The sequence below is a fragment of the Diceros bicornis genome, chromosome 3, assembly GCF_020826845.1.
Source record: "Diceros bicornis minor isolate mBicDic1 chromosome 3, mDicBic1.mat.cur, whole genome shotgun sequence".
NCBI classification, from domain to species: Eukaryota; Metazoa; Chordata; class Mammalia; order Perissodactyla; family Rhinocerotidae; genus Diceros; species Diceros bicornis.
The window spans coordinates 19,533,710-19,549,170 of NC_080742.1; the positions used below are offsets into that span (position 1 = coordinate 19,533,710).

Sequence of the window (15,461 nt, forward strand, 5' to 3'; positions counted from 1 at the left end):
GCTCAGACTCCCATCTCCACACACCCATGTACTTCTTTCTCTCCAACTTGTCCTTTGTAGACATCTGTTTCACCTCCACCACTATCCCGAAGATGCTGTGGAACAGCCAGACACAGAGTAAAGTTATCACCTATGAAGGTTGCATCACTCAGATTTATTTTCTCATACTGTTTGCAGGTTGGGATATCTTTCTTTTGACAGTGATGGCCTATGACCGGTTTGTGGCCATTTGCCACCCCCTGAACTACAAGGTCATCATGAACCCCTGTATCTGTGGACTGCTCATTCTGTTGTCCTGGATCATGAGTATCCTGAATTCCTTGTTACAAAGTTTGATACTGTTGCAACTTTCCTTCTGTACCAACTTGGAAATCCCACACTATTTTTGTGAATTGAATCATATGCTCCAACTTGCCTGTTCTGACACCTTTCTTAATAACATGGTAATGTATTTTGCAGCTATCTTGCTGCTTGGTGGTCCTTTTGCTGGTATCCTTTACTCATACTCTAAGATAGTTTCCTGTATATGTGGAATCTCATCAACTCAGGGGAAGTATAAAGCATTTTCTACTTGTGCATCTCACCTCTCTATTGTCTCCTTATTTTATTGTACAATGCTAGGTGTGTACCTTAGCTCTGCTGCTACCCACAATGCACACTCAAGTGCAACAGCCTCACTGATGTACACTGTGGTAACTCCCATGCTGAACCCCTTCATCTACAGTTTGTGGAATAAAGACATGAAAAGGGCTCTCAGAACATGCTTTGTGAAGGAAACCATAAAAGGGCCAATTGGTGCTCGCTTCGGCAGCGCATATACTAAAATTGGAACGATACAGAGAAGATTAGCATGGCCCCTGCGCAAGGATGACACGCAAATTCGTGAAGCGTTCCATATTTTTGGTGAACATGATGTAGTCCATGCAGAAATAGAAGTACAATGATGTACACCTGAAATTTTTACAATGTTATAAACCAATGTTACTGCAATAAACAAAAAATTAAAAAAAAAAAGGGCCAATTGTCTTAGGACTAAAGAAGTACCCGTGATTGCAGATGTCAAAGCCTCAAAGTCAGAAATTGTGATTATTTGTTCATACATCAGAAGTAATATTGTTCTTCCTATTAATTTCCTGGAATTTTCATTTCTTTGACCTCAACCACTCTATTCAATTTATTTAAATCACTTTGTTAAGCTTTCAGCTCTCTCTCATATCAGACAGTTTTTCTCTTTGTTGTTTTCTACTTCCCAAGTTTATTTCCAGTCATGGATCAGCAATATTTGGTAATTCCCATTTACTTGATTAAAGCATGGATTTTTTTTAGAAATTTTTTTCTCAAATGACATATATCATTACAAACATTTTTTCTCCAATTTTACTAAAAGAATTATCATGAGCGTATGACTCCTATGAAAATATTAAACTTCATGACCAAGGCAATTTATATAATTTTACAGTAGAAGAGAATCCGAGATCACAATTTTCACTTCTAAGTTTGTTATTCCTTCGTATATCACACTTAACTACTCTTTATGATAATGTAGACTCTGTTATGCTACTGTGATTTATAGCTGGTCACTGGCTTTCATTCTCCTCATTAGAAATTTGCTCTATTTCTGCTTAGTTTCCACAATGCCTACCGTAGTCACTGGCAAAATGATTATCAACTGCATGTCTCTAAGAAAAGTCTTCATTGAAAGACAAATTGTAATAAATAGATAGACCTAATATGACTTTAGAATAATAAATGACTTTCAATGTGATTAATCAAAATTTTAAATCATACATTGTATTAGTATGCAAAATATCTTTTTTCTTGGTGTACATCTATTCATTGGAGTATGCAGATTGGTGTCCACGTATATGGGGGTTTATATGTATGGGTGAAGGATTGATAGGTATTTTTATATTTTTTATTGAATTATCTGTGTGTTTCTGCTTGAAAAGTTTCAATGCCGCCTATAATATGACTCCTTTCATTGCTATAAAGGAAATATATTCCTCTTCTGAATTTTGTCATAACCATGAAAGTGATGGTGAATGATCATTATTATTATCATCTGTTATATATCTCTATTATGCTTGAGATTTTATTCATCTTTTATGATCCAAGAGTGACTCAAGAGAAAGCTTGAATTACTGTTTAGTTATGTGAATCAAGGTAATCAGTTTTCCTACATAAACACGCATATTTTTTTAACCTCTCTGGGTTACCTGGAAATAAACCTCAATGAGAGTGTTTAAATACAGGTATCTAAAATAAACTGAAATAATAGAGCAACTATCAACAGTATCTTCAAATATAAGAACTAATGCCAAGAATAATCAGCAGCAAATTACTATAATTGTCATCAGTCCTGTTCACTTTGATTAATGTATCATTTATTATCCATTATCTATTGTCTGTTGATGCTTAACAAGCCATCTTAAAAACAAATGATTTAAAATAATGCATTAATTAACAAATGAGATTGTATGCTATGGAGTTGTTCTGAGCTCTGCTGATCTCCTCATGAGTCTATAGTCAACTGTGAGTCTCTACATAGCACTTCTAAGAATTATCTATGATGTTGCGTGTGCCCATGGAGCTCTTATCACTTCAAACAATATATAATTAGTTTACTCTACTTCTGTATCTAGTTTTATCTTCTATTTTACAGAAAAAAGGTGAATCAAGTGTTAATTGCTTTAATTTACTTCTACTGTTTCTATATTCACATGTGACACTTTACTTTCTTCCCATGTAGAAGACATATCTTCTACCACTGCTCAGTGTGAATCATTTACCTTGCTCTAGATATTACACTGATCCATGCACCACTAGAATTTTTGTTTGTAAGTAATTTAATGGAGTATAATTACATGCCATAAGCTGTAGATATTTGAAATGTACAATTTGAAGAATTAAAGGAGTCATACAAAAAAATTACAGTACATACTGTATGTTTCCATTTGTATATAATTTAAGAAAGTGCACAATAAATTTTAATGGCTTTTTAATGAAATTGTTACTGACTTAATCTCCCTGAGCCTCAACTTCCTTATTTCTGAAAACCATGTGAGAAAGTAAACATAACTTCAGACAAATGCAAGAAAAAAAAATTGTGGCCATATGTTATTGAGTCCAAAGAAAATGGTCAAAAGTAAAGCTCATGCATGTATACAGTTTTATTTCAAGTAAACATACGCATACACATATAAGTACACAAGCACATATTCATTTATAATTTCATATTTTATGTTGAAAGGAAACGAGAAAATTGAAGAGGGTAGAAGGGAAAGAATAAATGGTTTAGTTAACATACATTAAAATAATGCAGAAATTTAGACACAAAGATTTAAATTTAGACATAAATTTAAATGATGAGTTACTTTTCCACTCTTAATATCTCAAAGGTATCAAAATCTCAAGCAACTTTACATTTATGCAACGAGAAATTCTCTACCGGCTAACGAGGGTGAATATCTCCACATTGATTTTAAATTTCTTCTTCTACTTTAGGTGGGGTTACAACACAAAATGTCTTTACCCAGACAAAACTAAACGAATGATTTGATATGCTTAATCTGTATCCTGAACAAAATTTTATTGGATAATTGTCTCTATTAAATTCTTAGTGCTAATGTAAAAATTACCAGACTAGAGTTTTAAAACAAATACATTTATGCTCTTATGATTCTGGAGGTCAGAAGCCTGAAATGGGTCTCTTTGGGCTAAAATTGAGACGTTTGTAGGGCTGAGTTCATTCTGGAGGCTACAGGGAAGAATCTATTCCAAGCTATTTCCTATTCCAAGCTCATATTGTAGTGCAAAAAAACCTTAATATATTTCTTATAATTAACAAATACTTCATAATGAGATACTAAATGACAGCTCTTGTGATATAAATATGAAACTCTTAATTGTTTTGGAAAACTATTGCAGATGTTTATGAAGCCAAAGTATACAGTGCTCAAGGATTATATCAAAGAAACTAAGTTTTCCCTCTTCTTTAAAATAAAAATAGCAATTTTATGTAAATATGAAAGGCTGTGTCTCCACCACATGACAACAATTTGAAGATTCAAGAGATCTAATCCACGAGATGCTCAGTCTGAGACTTCGGAGAAATTTTTAAATCAGGGTTGGGATAAGGGGCTGGGAGGTTAGACCTCTGGAAACCAGCAGAGTTCATAAGAAAGAACTAAGAAAAACTGAATTAATTTGGTTCTAATCTCGACTATTGGGAACGCAGAATCTCCAGGGAAACTTTTCCTTCTGTTCATGCTAGTGTCCCACAGGGAAATCATGTGCCTAGAGGCTGGAGTAACAAGAGGGAAATGCACCTAGTGAGCAGACAGAGAGAGCTGTAAAAATCTTCTCTGCTGCAGTCCCTCAGCAAATGCAAGCTTGGGCTGGATGGGACCCGGTTGTTGCTCTTGGAGTCCTAAGTTTGCCTGGGGGACTGATGCTTCACTCCTTCCTGCTATCGTATCTGGGAGAGAGTCTCAGTCTCCATCATCAACAATCCGGGGGGAATTCAGACTTCCATACAGAGAGACTTTATCCTCAGAATACCTATCCAAGTGAGTCTGAGAGCCCAATAGGTACTACAGGAAAGGGTCAGACAGAATCAAAGGCAAATACTTTTACCCGAGGTCACCTGACAGACACCATCCTAGCCCAGAGCCTAGAATCTTTATAGTTATTTCCTTGTCTAGGTTATTTATTTATTTATTTATTATGCTAAAAAGAGAACTGAACATTGAACTCAGCAACACGCATGTAATTTTTGACAATTAAGTGACGGAAGCCCAATTAGAGGAGGGGATGGGAGACATAAGGTGCTTCCAGTAAAAGTAGACTATATCCAAGGAATTTTGCAATTAAAGGGAGTAGGAAAATAGAATATTATGAACGGAAGAATGTCCAGTGAGGTGAGGACATTTATTTTTTATATTTACATTGGGGTATATTTGACTATGTTTGCATAATGATAGAAAAGATCTAGACCAATGTATTGCTTGCAAATATTATCTTGCAACAATAGTTCATGAGACATACATTTCACAGTATCTTCTTTCACTTGAGTATTCACATAAAAATTTTTATTTGACAAGTAAAATGGGATATGTTAAATGGATTTACTTTGCAATTATTTCATACCTGTGACCTGAATATATTTGTGGATTAGTTATTCACATGTTTGCTCTATTGTAAATTGTAAGATTTCTTTACATTTGTATAGTGGGGTCAGAGTGTCTTTATCCTTGTTTTTTTTTTTTTTTTTTTAATTTTTTGTTTATTGCAGTAACATTAGTTTATAACATTGTATAAATTTCAGGTATACATCACTACACTTCTATTTCTGCATAGATTACATCATGTTCACCACCCAAATACTAATTACAACCCATTACCACACATGTGCCGAATTATCCCTTTCACCCTCCTCCCTCCCCTCTTCCCCTCTAGTAACCACCAATCCAATCTCTGTCTCTATGTGATTGTTTATTGTTGTTATTATCTACTATTTAATGAAGGAAATCATATGGTATTGGACCTTCTCCCTCTGACTTATTTCACTTTGCATAATACCCTCAATGTCCATCCATGTTGTCACAAATGGCTGGATTTCATTGTTTTTTATGGCTGAGTAGTATTCCATTGTGTATATATACCACATCTTCTTTATCCATTCATCCTTTGATGGGCACTTAGGTTGCTTCCAAGTCTTGGCTATTGTGAATAACGCTGCAGTGAACACAGGGGTGCATGTATCTTTATGTACTTGAGTTTTCAAGTTCTTTGGATAAATACCCAGCAGTGGAGTAGCTGGATCATATGGTAGTTCTATCCTTGATTTTTTGAGGAATCTCCATACTGTTTTCCATAGTGGCTGCACCAGTTTGCACTCCCACCAGCAGTGTATGAGAGTTCCCTTCTCTCCACATCCTCTCCAACACATGTTGTTTCCTGTCTTGTTAATTATAGCCATTCTGACAGGTGTGAGGTGATATCTCATTGTAGTTTTGATTTGCATTTCCTTGGTAGTTAATGATTTTGAACATCTTTTCATGTGCCTGTTGGCCATCTGTGTATCTTCTTTGGAGAAATGTCTGTTCAGGTCTTTTGCCCATTTTTTAATGGGGTTGTTAGTTTTTTTGTTGTTGAGATGCATCAGTTCTTTGTATATTTTGGAGATTAAGCCCTTATCAGATGTATGGTTTGCAAATATCTTCTCCCAATTGTTAGGTTGTCTTTTCGTTTTGTTGATGGTTTCCTTTGCTGTGCAGAAGCTTTTTAATTTGATGTAGTCCCATTTGTTTATTTTTTCTATTGTTTCTCTTGCCTGGTCAGACATGGTGCTCGAAAATATGTGGCTAAGACCAATGTTGAAGAGTGTACTGCCTATGTTTTCTTCTAGAACTTTCATAGTTTCAGGTCTTACATTCAAGTCTTTAATCCATTTGGAGTTAATTTTTGTGTATGGTGTAAGGTAAGGGTCTACTTTCATTTTTTTGCATGTGGCTATCCAGTTTTCCCAACACCATTTGTTGAAGAGACTTTCTTTTCTCCATTGTACGTTCTTGGCTCCTTTGTCAAAGATTAACTGTCCATAGATGTGTATCCTTGTTTTTGATTGCATTCTTTCAAACAAGGAATTGGAGATTTTTTCACCAGCTATGCTGTTTGTCATTGAGTTCTTTTACATGTGTATAGATGTTTATGTGGGGAACAATGAGTGTCTATTAATAGTGTGGGTCTACCACTCAGTCATACTGCGTTCTTTTGCTTTTTTAGATTTTTATTTTTCTTACTGAATGAATTTGGCTGTCGCTTTTATTTTCTTCACTTGCAAATCCTTGCTATAAACAAAAAAGAATGTGAAATGTTATTCTGTATACTTAGGGCTAATAAATCACCCTTTATATATATATTACCAAATAGTTTTTTTGTCTGCTATTCCTTATTGTTTCTTTTGGCTTTTGTAATTAGATCTATTTCTAAAAGTTTCATCATCTTTGACTGTCATCTGGGAGGCATTCTTATTTAAATTTTACTAAAGATCATCTTTACTTTCCATAAGCATATTTGAATCCATATATCTTTATATAAGAAGAAATTATAACTTAGAGACTGGTTCCTCTCCAATTTAAAAGTCCTTCTTCACATATAGCTATTTTTTTTTTATTTCCAAGCTTTTGGAATTTTAATCTGGCATTTGTGTCCCATGTTAATATCATTAAGTCATTATTATTTCATGTCTTTATATAAGCTAGTTTTAGATTTTCACTCAGTTTTGTTTTATACAATTATTTTGAAATCACTATACTTAACCTAATGTCCTTCCTGCTGAAATCTTTGGTTCATAATTTTAGTTTCTTTTAAAACTCCTCTTTCCATGTTATACACACATACATATTTATATAATTTTATACAAATGCATGAATAATATTCTGTGCCTATCATAAATGCTTTTTATGTTTTAGTGTAGTCTTTTTGTTTGTCTGTGTCCACTCTTACTTTTTAATCAATAATACCTCATGACTTACCTCCAATCAACTATTGCAATGCTGACTCTTGATTTCAATGTCTACATAATATTTCATGATGTGGCTGTGCTACTCACACTTTGAAAGCCTTACATATTCTTTCTCAATCAATACATTGCTATTATAACTATTATACAAAAATATTTTGAGATTGTTATGTTAAAACTCTGGTTATCCACCAGAGACAATATTGTTCCCTCAGAACATTGAGAAATGTCTCAAGATATTTTTGGCTGTCACATGGGGAGTTGTCAGTAGAGGCCAGAGATGTTCTAAACATCCTACAATGCCAAAGATAGAACCCACCACAAAGGGTGATCTGGCCCAGACTGTCAATAGTGTCAAGACTGAGAAACCTGCAGTTAAAAAATACCTCTATTTTAATACGTATAGCTGTCTTCAGATAGTTTCCCTAATGTGTAACACTTCACATTTCTGCCACAAAATTAGAGAATTCTTTTTTGCTACCTGGTTAAAAATTGCAACCCCAATCAACATGAGAGATCTTTAAGTTGTCTCACAGGCTAATGGATGTGAAAGAGATTTTTTGTTGTTTTCTGAAACTATTATTCAACTTGAGCAAATATTCATGCATTTGATCTTTATGTTCATTATTATAAGCTTATTATTATATGACCATAAATTATATACCTATTTTCCTACTGTTAGCAGCATTTCAAATTATTTTTACAGATTTTTAGATTACTGTTTTTTCACTTTTCTTTGGGCATATCATCCATAAAAAGTTTTAAATTTTATGTAGTTAAATATGTCTATCTTTTTAGTTCTGATTTTCTTGCCTTAATTATGAGTTTTTCAAATCATCTTATTTATGTCTTTCATTTATCTATCTATTTATTTAATTTAGGTAACATAGGTTTATAACATTATATAAATTTCAGGTGTACATCATTATATTTCAATTTCTGTGTAGACTACATCATGTTCACCACTCAAAGATTAATTACCATCTGACATTGTACACATGTGCTCAGTTACCCCTTTCAACTTATTCCATCCACCTTTCCTCTGTGGTAACCACCAATCTAATATCTGTATCTGTGTGTTTGCTGTTGTTGTTGTTTTTATCTTCTACTTATGAGTGAAACATGGTATTCAGAGAGATGCTGCTAAGACCACTGTTGAAGAGGATACTGCCTATGTTTTCTTCTAGAAGTTTCATGGTCTCTGGTGTTACATTCAAGCCCTTCATCCATTCACAGTTAATTTTTGTGTGTGGTGTTAGATAGTGGTCTAGTTCATTTTTTCCATGTGTCTACCAGTTTACTCAACATCCTAACTGCCCAATTATGGATAATTGAATAAATAAGATGTGATATACATATACATCTGTGTGTGTGTGTGTGTGTGTATGTATGTACAATGGCAAAAGTCAGCCATAACAAGGTTAGGGATAGGATCAGGGTCAGGGATAGCATCGGGGTGAGGGTTCAGCTTCGGAATAGGGCTCAGGTTAAGGTTACAGTTAGAGTTATGCCTAGGGGTAAGGCTAGGGCTAGGGCTAGGGCTAGGGTTTTGGTTTGGATTAGGGTTATAGTCCAGGTTTGGGTTTGGGTTACGGGTACGGTTAGGGCTAGGGTAAGAGTTAGGGTTAGGGCTAGGAGTAGGGTCAGTGTTAGGGTTAGGGTTAGGGTTAGGGTGAGATTTGTGATAGGGTTAGGTTTGAGGTTCAGATTCAGGTGAGGGTTCAGGATTTGGGTTAGTGTTCAGGTTAGGGTTCAGGAAGGGGTCAGGGTTTGAGTTGGGGTTAGGGTTCAAGTTCAGGTTCGGGTTAGAGTTCAGGTTCAGATTCAGGTTAGGGTTTGGGTTAGGGTTAGGGTTGGGAGGGTGTGGTGAGGGTAGCGCTTAGGTTTAGGGTACCTGTTAGGGTTTGGTGTTAGGTGTTAGGAGTTAGAGTTAGGGTTAGGGTTAAGGTTTAATGGTTAGGGTTAGTATTAGGGTCAGGGCTTGGGCTAAGGTTAGGGTTAGGGCTGGAGTTAGGGTACAGTTTAGGTCTAGGGTTAGTCTTGGGTAAGGGTTAGGGTTAGGATTAAGGTTAGTGATTAGGGTTAGGGTTCTGGTTAGAGTTAGGGTTAGGGTTAAGAGTTAAGGGTTAGGGTTTGATTTAAGTATAGATTTAGGGCTAGGGCTAGGGTTTGGGTTTGGGTTTGAGTTTGGGTAAGGGCCAGGGCCAGGGTCAGTGTCAGGGTCAGGTTCAGGGCTAGGGCTAGGGCTAAGTTAACAGTGAGGGTTAGCATTAGCGTTTAGGGTTAGTGTTAGCATTTGGGATAGGAGTTAAGGTTAAGGATGTGGTTATGGTTATGGTTATGGTTATGGTTAGGGGTTATGGTTAGGGTTAGTGGTTATGTTTAGGCTTATGTTTCAGGAGAGGGTAAGCGATAGGGGTTAGGGCTTAGAGTTTAGGTTTAAGATTAGGGTTAGGGTGATGGTTAGGCTTTGGGCTGGGTCCAGGGCCAGCACCTGGTTCAGGGTCCGGGTCTGCATAGGTAGTAGGGTCAGGGTCAGGGTCAGGGTCAGGGTCAGAGTCAGTGTCAGGTTTAGGGTTACAGTTCAGGTTCGGTTTCAGAATAGAGTTGGGTTAGGGTTATGGTTAGGATTAGCATTAGTGAATAGGGTGAGGGTTAATAGTTAGGGTTAGGGTTATGGATATGGTTAGAGATTTGAGTTAGATTTCTGAGTATGAGTAGTAGTAGGGGTAGGTGTAGGGATAGCGGTAGGGAAAGGGTTAGGGTTAGGAGGAGGGCTAGTGCCAGGGCCAGAGCAAGGTTCAGCATCAGGGTTAGGATGATGGATACGGTTAGGGTCAGGGTCAGGGTCAGTATAAAGTTTCAGTTTAGGGTTAATGTTCAGATTCCAGTTTGGGAAAGGATTAGAACTACAGTTAGGGTGAAGGGTTAGGGTTAGCATTAGGGTTAGGATGAGGGTTATGCCTAGAGCTAGGGCTAGGTCTAGGACTAGAGTTATAACCACCACACAGGAAGGGTTAGAGTTAGAGATAGGGATACACACAGGTTGAGGATGAGAGTTACAGAATAAAAATAGGGCTTAGGAAAGAGATGGGGTGAGGGATAGGGTGAGAGTTGAGTATAGGGATAAAAATGAAACAGCTGACAGAAGGAAAGGGATGCCTGATCCCAAGTCCGGTGTTGGCAAACAGGGCCATATCACGACTTCCAAAGGACAGACAGCAGAAGTGACTGGTGCGAAGGGTTGAAGAGGAGAGGAGACACACAGCTGAAGGACAAGGGAACCCAGTGCCAGAGAACAAGTCCACCGTCCACTGAGGGGAGAGAATCATGGAAAACGGTGAGGAGCAAACACAAGCTTAGGGAGCAGAAACGTCAAGCGTGACTTTGGGATCGAGCAACAAAAGGTCGAAGAAGAGACTGAGCGATTCTGAGGCAGTATTTCGGGATTCCAAAACTGACAGACACCCCAAGCGGGGCTTTGCACTGCACAAAGATGCCCCAGCGGTGTGACGATGGCAAATATCCTGTCCAGGAGCCCAAGAGGTAGCGTGCTGAGCGCCACCCCAAGGTCTGAGAAGCTTGCAGACAGGTTGCAAAGAAGGACAAAGCGGAAAGAAAGAGAGAGAAAGAGAGCGCATTCCAAGGAGCCCCCAGAAGACCCAACACCGTCAACCCTTCATCCCAGGCAACGAATTGCCAGGGAAAAATGGGGCTCCCAGACGATGAAGCTCTGGAAGGTCAAGACAGACAGCTAAACTGCAAGAGGAGCAGTGATGAATTGGCCATCCAGTTGGCAGCTGAGTGGGTTCTCTCCTCCCGACGTGGCATTCCTCTTCTTGATGACGGCACCACGGCGAGGTCAGATTTTAGCTTTGGGTGAATGGGGGGTGGGGGACATGAGAGTCTTGAGCATCTTTCTGGACCTCTTTTGGCTCCTTTCCACCAGGTCTCAAATGAGCTCCTGATGAGGTCTTCTGGCATTCCTGTGTTTGGAAAGGTGTCTCTCCAGATGCAGATGGGCTTCTTCCAACGGGCGGTCCGAAGCCACGGCCAGGACAGGCACACCTTCGAACACCCGGGAAAGACAGCATGGAGGGAAGAAAAGCCACACAGCTGAACACAGCCACACAGACACAAGGTCCTCAGGAGGAATGGGCACTTCAGGAACGCCCAAGCCAAGCCGGCAAGACGCATCCCTCCACAGGCATGGGCAGCTCCTCGGGCTTAGGCTGTGGCTCCAGGCACCCAAGCCCCTGACGGAGCAGAAGCACACAAGCAGTCTAATCTCCAGGTCACAGGGCGAACGACTTGCTGGCCAATCCCAGGCACAGCCTCAGAGACGAACTCAGGGAGGGATACCACCGCTAGGCTCCTGATCCTGCTTGGTCAGCCTGGCCCTGCCTGGGCATGCTCCACTCTCCGGACCTACAACCAGCCTGCCTGTCTTACTGCCTTCCTTCACTCCTTCTTTCTTTCATCCTTCCCACCTTCCTTCCTGCCTCCCACCCTCCGTCCCTCCCTTCTTTCCTTGCTTCCTTCCTTCCTGCCTGCCTTCCTTCCCTCTCCATCTATACAGCCCTGCCTCCATTCATCCACTCATTCCTTCATTCCTAGACAGCGCACAGTGACGGGGGCAGGCAAGAGCATGAGCCTGTAGCTGTACCCCGCCCCCGCCAGAAGGCGCTGCCACTCCCTCAGAGCGTCCAGGCTCTGTCGCCTAGCAACCGCCTGATTCATTGTGAGGCCAGAGGAGCCAGTTGGCGCGCATGCGCAGCTGAAGGGCTGCGTTTAGGGCCAAGGCGCTGGGCTCCTGGAGGGGTGAGGGAGAGGAGGAGCGGTCAGAGAGGCGGGGGCAGGTGGGGAGAGCGCGTCTACCTTTCTCTCCGCAGGTCCACGACACCCCAGATCTCTGGGTGGCTGCCACCACCGCCCTGCCGAGGCCGCCTGGCTGCCGGCGGCGCCGCACCACCGCCATTTGCCCCGCATCCGCTGAAACCACCGCGGTGTCAGCGAAACTCGGCGGTGCGAGGCGGCCAAGCCCGTCACCTCTGTGGTCTCAAACGTAGACTTTGCTGGCTGTGTCATGGGTCAGATCCGGGTGGTGGGGCGCCATGAAATACCGTGAGGCGGGGGAGATGAAGATCCCTGAGTCCAGCCTGAAGCGACGGTCGTGGCAACCATCCCTCTGTTGACACTGAGATGGGTCCCTCCGCTAGACACGGGCAGGTGACGCCCTTTGACTGGACCTACACCCCAGGGGGTGCTGCCTCTCCTAGTTCCCTCCGGGAATCTCTTGAATGACCCCTCTCCCTGGCGCCCCTCCACCCGCCACCCCTCACATCTTCGGACGCTTTCAGTACCTAGGAATGACCTGTGGGAACTTGGATGTGGATGCTGCCTTGGCCTCAGTCAGGCGCATCAGTAGCCCTGTGGCGTCCTCCTCAGAAAGGTGTGATGACTTTACCAAGAAAACTTTTGGGACTCAGGGCTCTTCCCTCCGTCATTGTCCCGCTGACAGATACTTGACTCGGCAGGCAGGGAGTGCCAGCCCCGCTTTGGACGATGCAGGCGAGCAATACGGTGCTCCTCTCCCTCTGGCCTGTATCTTGGACCTCAGGGAGAGGGCCAGGATAGGTCCTTTTTTCGGCCCTTCATCTTGGATTTCTCCCAAGATGTGTGCCCTAGGCAGCAGGAAAGCGTGGCTTCCCTGCCTCCAGGGGCGTGGGTAGGGCCTACTTGCGAGTGAGCCCGCCTGATTGGCCCCTCTTGCCCTGGATTGCCTGCCCGGTGTGGCCAAACTCCTTTGGCAGGTCCTCCTGGGCCTTGTGCCTTGACAAAGTCCTTCCTCTTCCTGGCGTTGAAAGCTTCCACCATGATGCGATGCCGTGTTTTTCTGAGGAGGAAACAACGAGGCCCAGGAGGAAATCAGCTGCCAGAAGGATAGCCTTGATCTGCTCCCCAGGCCGGTGTTGGAAAACAGACAATGACTTGCGAAGGACGGCAGCAGCGACCTGCGCAGAAGGGTTGAAGAGGAGGGGAGAAGCACAACTGAGGGTCGAGTGACCCCAGCGCCACACAACACGTTCGCCGTCCACTGAGGGGAGAGAATCATGGAAAACGGTGAGGAGCAAACACAAGCTTAGGGAGCAGAAACGTCAAGCGTGACTTTGGGATCGAGCAACAAAAGGTCGAAGAAGGGACTGAGCGATTCTGAGGCAGTATTTCGGGATTCCAAAACTGACAGACACCCCAAGCGGGGCTTTGCACTGCACAAAGATGCCCCAGCGGGGTGACGATGGCAAATATCCTGTCCAGGAGCCCAAGAGGTAGCGTGCTGAGCGCCACCCCAAGGTCTGAGAAGCTTGCAGACAGGTTGCAAAGAAGGACGGAGCAGAAAGAAAGAGAGAGAAAGAGAGCGCATTCCAAGGAGCACCCAGAAGACCCAACACCGTCAACCCTTCATCCCAGGCAACGAATTGCCAGGGAAACATGGGGCTCCCAGACGATGAAGCTCTGGAAGGCCAAGACAGACAGGTAAACTGCAAGAGGAGCGGTGATGAATTGGCCATCCAGTTGGCAGCTGAGTGGGTTCTCTCCTCCCGACGTGGCATTCCTCTTCTTGATGACGGCACCACGGCGAGGTCAGATTTTAGCTTTGGGTGAATGGGGGGTGGGGGACGTGAGAGTCTTGAGCATCTTTCTGGACCTCTTTTGGCTCCTTTCCACCAGGTCTCAAATGAGCTCCTGATGAGGTCTTCTGGCATTCCTGTGTTTGGAAAGGTGTCTCTCCAGATGCAGATGGGCTTCTTCCAACGGGCGGTCCGAAGCCACGGCCAGGACAGGCACACCTTCGAACACCCGGGAAAGACAGCATGGAGGGAAGAAAAGCCACACAGCTGAACACAGCCACACAGACACAAGGTCCTCAGGAGGAATGGGCACTTCAGGAACGCCCAAGCCAAGCCGGCAAGACGCATCCCTCCACAGGCATGGGCAGCTCCTCGGGCTTAGGCTGTGGCTCCAGGCACCCAAGCCCCTGACGGAGCAAAACCACCCAGAAGCACACAAGCAGTCTAATCCCCAGGTCACAGGGCGAACGACTTGCTGGCCAATCCCAGGCACAGCCTCAGAGACGAACTCAGGGAGGGATACCACCGCTAGGCTCCTGATCCTGCTTGGTCAGCCTGGCCCTGCCTGGGCATGCTCCACTCTCCGGACCTACAACCAGCCTGCCTGTCTTACTGCCTTCCTTCACTCCTTCTTTCTTTCATCCTTCCCACCTTCCTTCCTGCCTCCCACCCTCCGTCCCTCCCTTCTTTCCTTGCTTCCTTCCTTCCTGCCTGCCTTCCTGCCTTCCTTCCTTCCCTCTCCATCTATACAGCCCTGCCTCCATTCATCCACTCATTCCTTCATTCCTAGACAGCGCACAGTGACGGGGGCAGGCAAGAGCATGAGCCTGTAGCTGTACCCCGCCCCCGCCAGAAGGCGCTGCCACTCCCTCAGAGCGTCCAGGCTCTGTCGCCTAGCAACCGCCTGACTCATTGTGAGGCCAGAGGAGCCAGTTGGCGCGCATGCGCAGCTGAAGGGCTGCGTTTAGGGCCGAGGCGCTGGGCTCCTGGAGGGGTGAGGGAGAGGAGGAGCGGTCAGATAGGCGGGGGCAGGTGGGGAGAGCGCGTCTACCTTTCTCTCCGCAGGTCCACGACACCCCAGATCTCTGGGTGGCTGCCACCACCGCCCTGCCGAGGCCGCCTGGCTGCCGGCGGCGCCGCACCACCGCCATTTGCCCCGCATCCGCTGAAACCACCGCGGTGTCAGCGAAACGGGCTTGGCCGCCCGTCACCTCTGTGGTCTCAAACGTAGACTTTGCTGGCTGTGTCATGGGTCAGATCCGGGTGGTGGGGCGCCATGAAATACCGTGAGGCGGGGGAGATGA

At 43.2% G+C, this 15,461-nt stretch overlaps 1 non-coding gene across 1 annotated transcript; it reads left to right on the top strand.

Moving 5' to 3' along the window:
- The first annotated feature begins 795 nt into the window (after window positions 1-795).
- Window positions 796-902, top strand: LOC131400621 (U6 spliceosomal RNA). Its single transcript, XR_009217386.1, has one exon. It is a non-coding gene; the product is annotated as a U6 spliceosomal RNA (small nuclear RNA).
- Window positions 903-15,461: the final 14,559 nt, after the last annotated feature.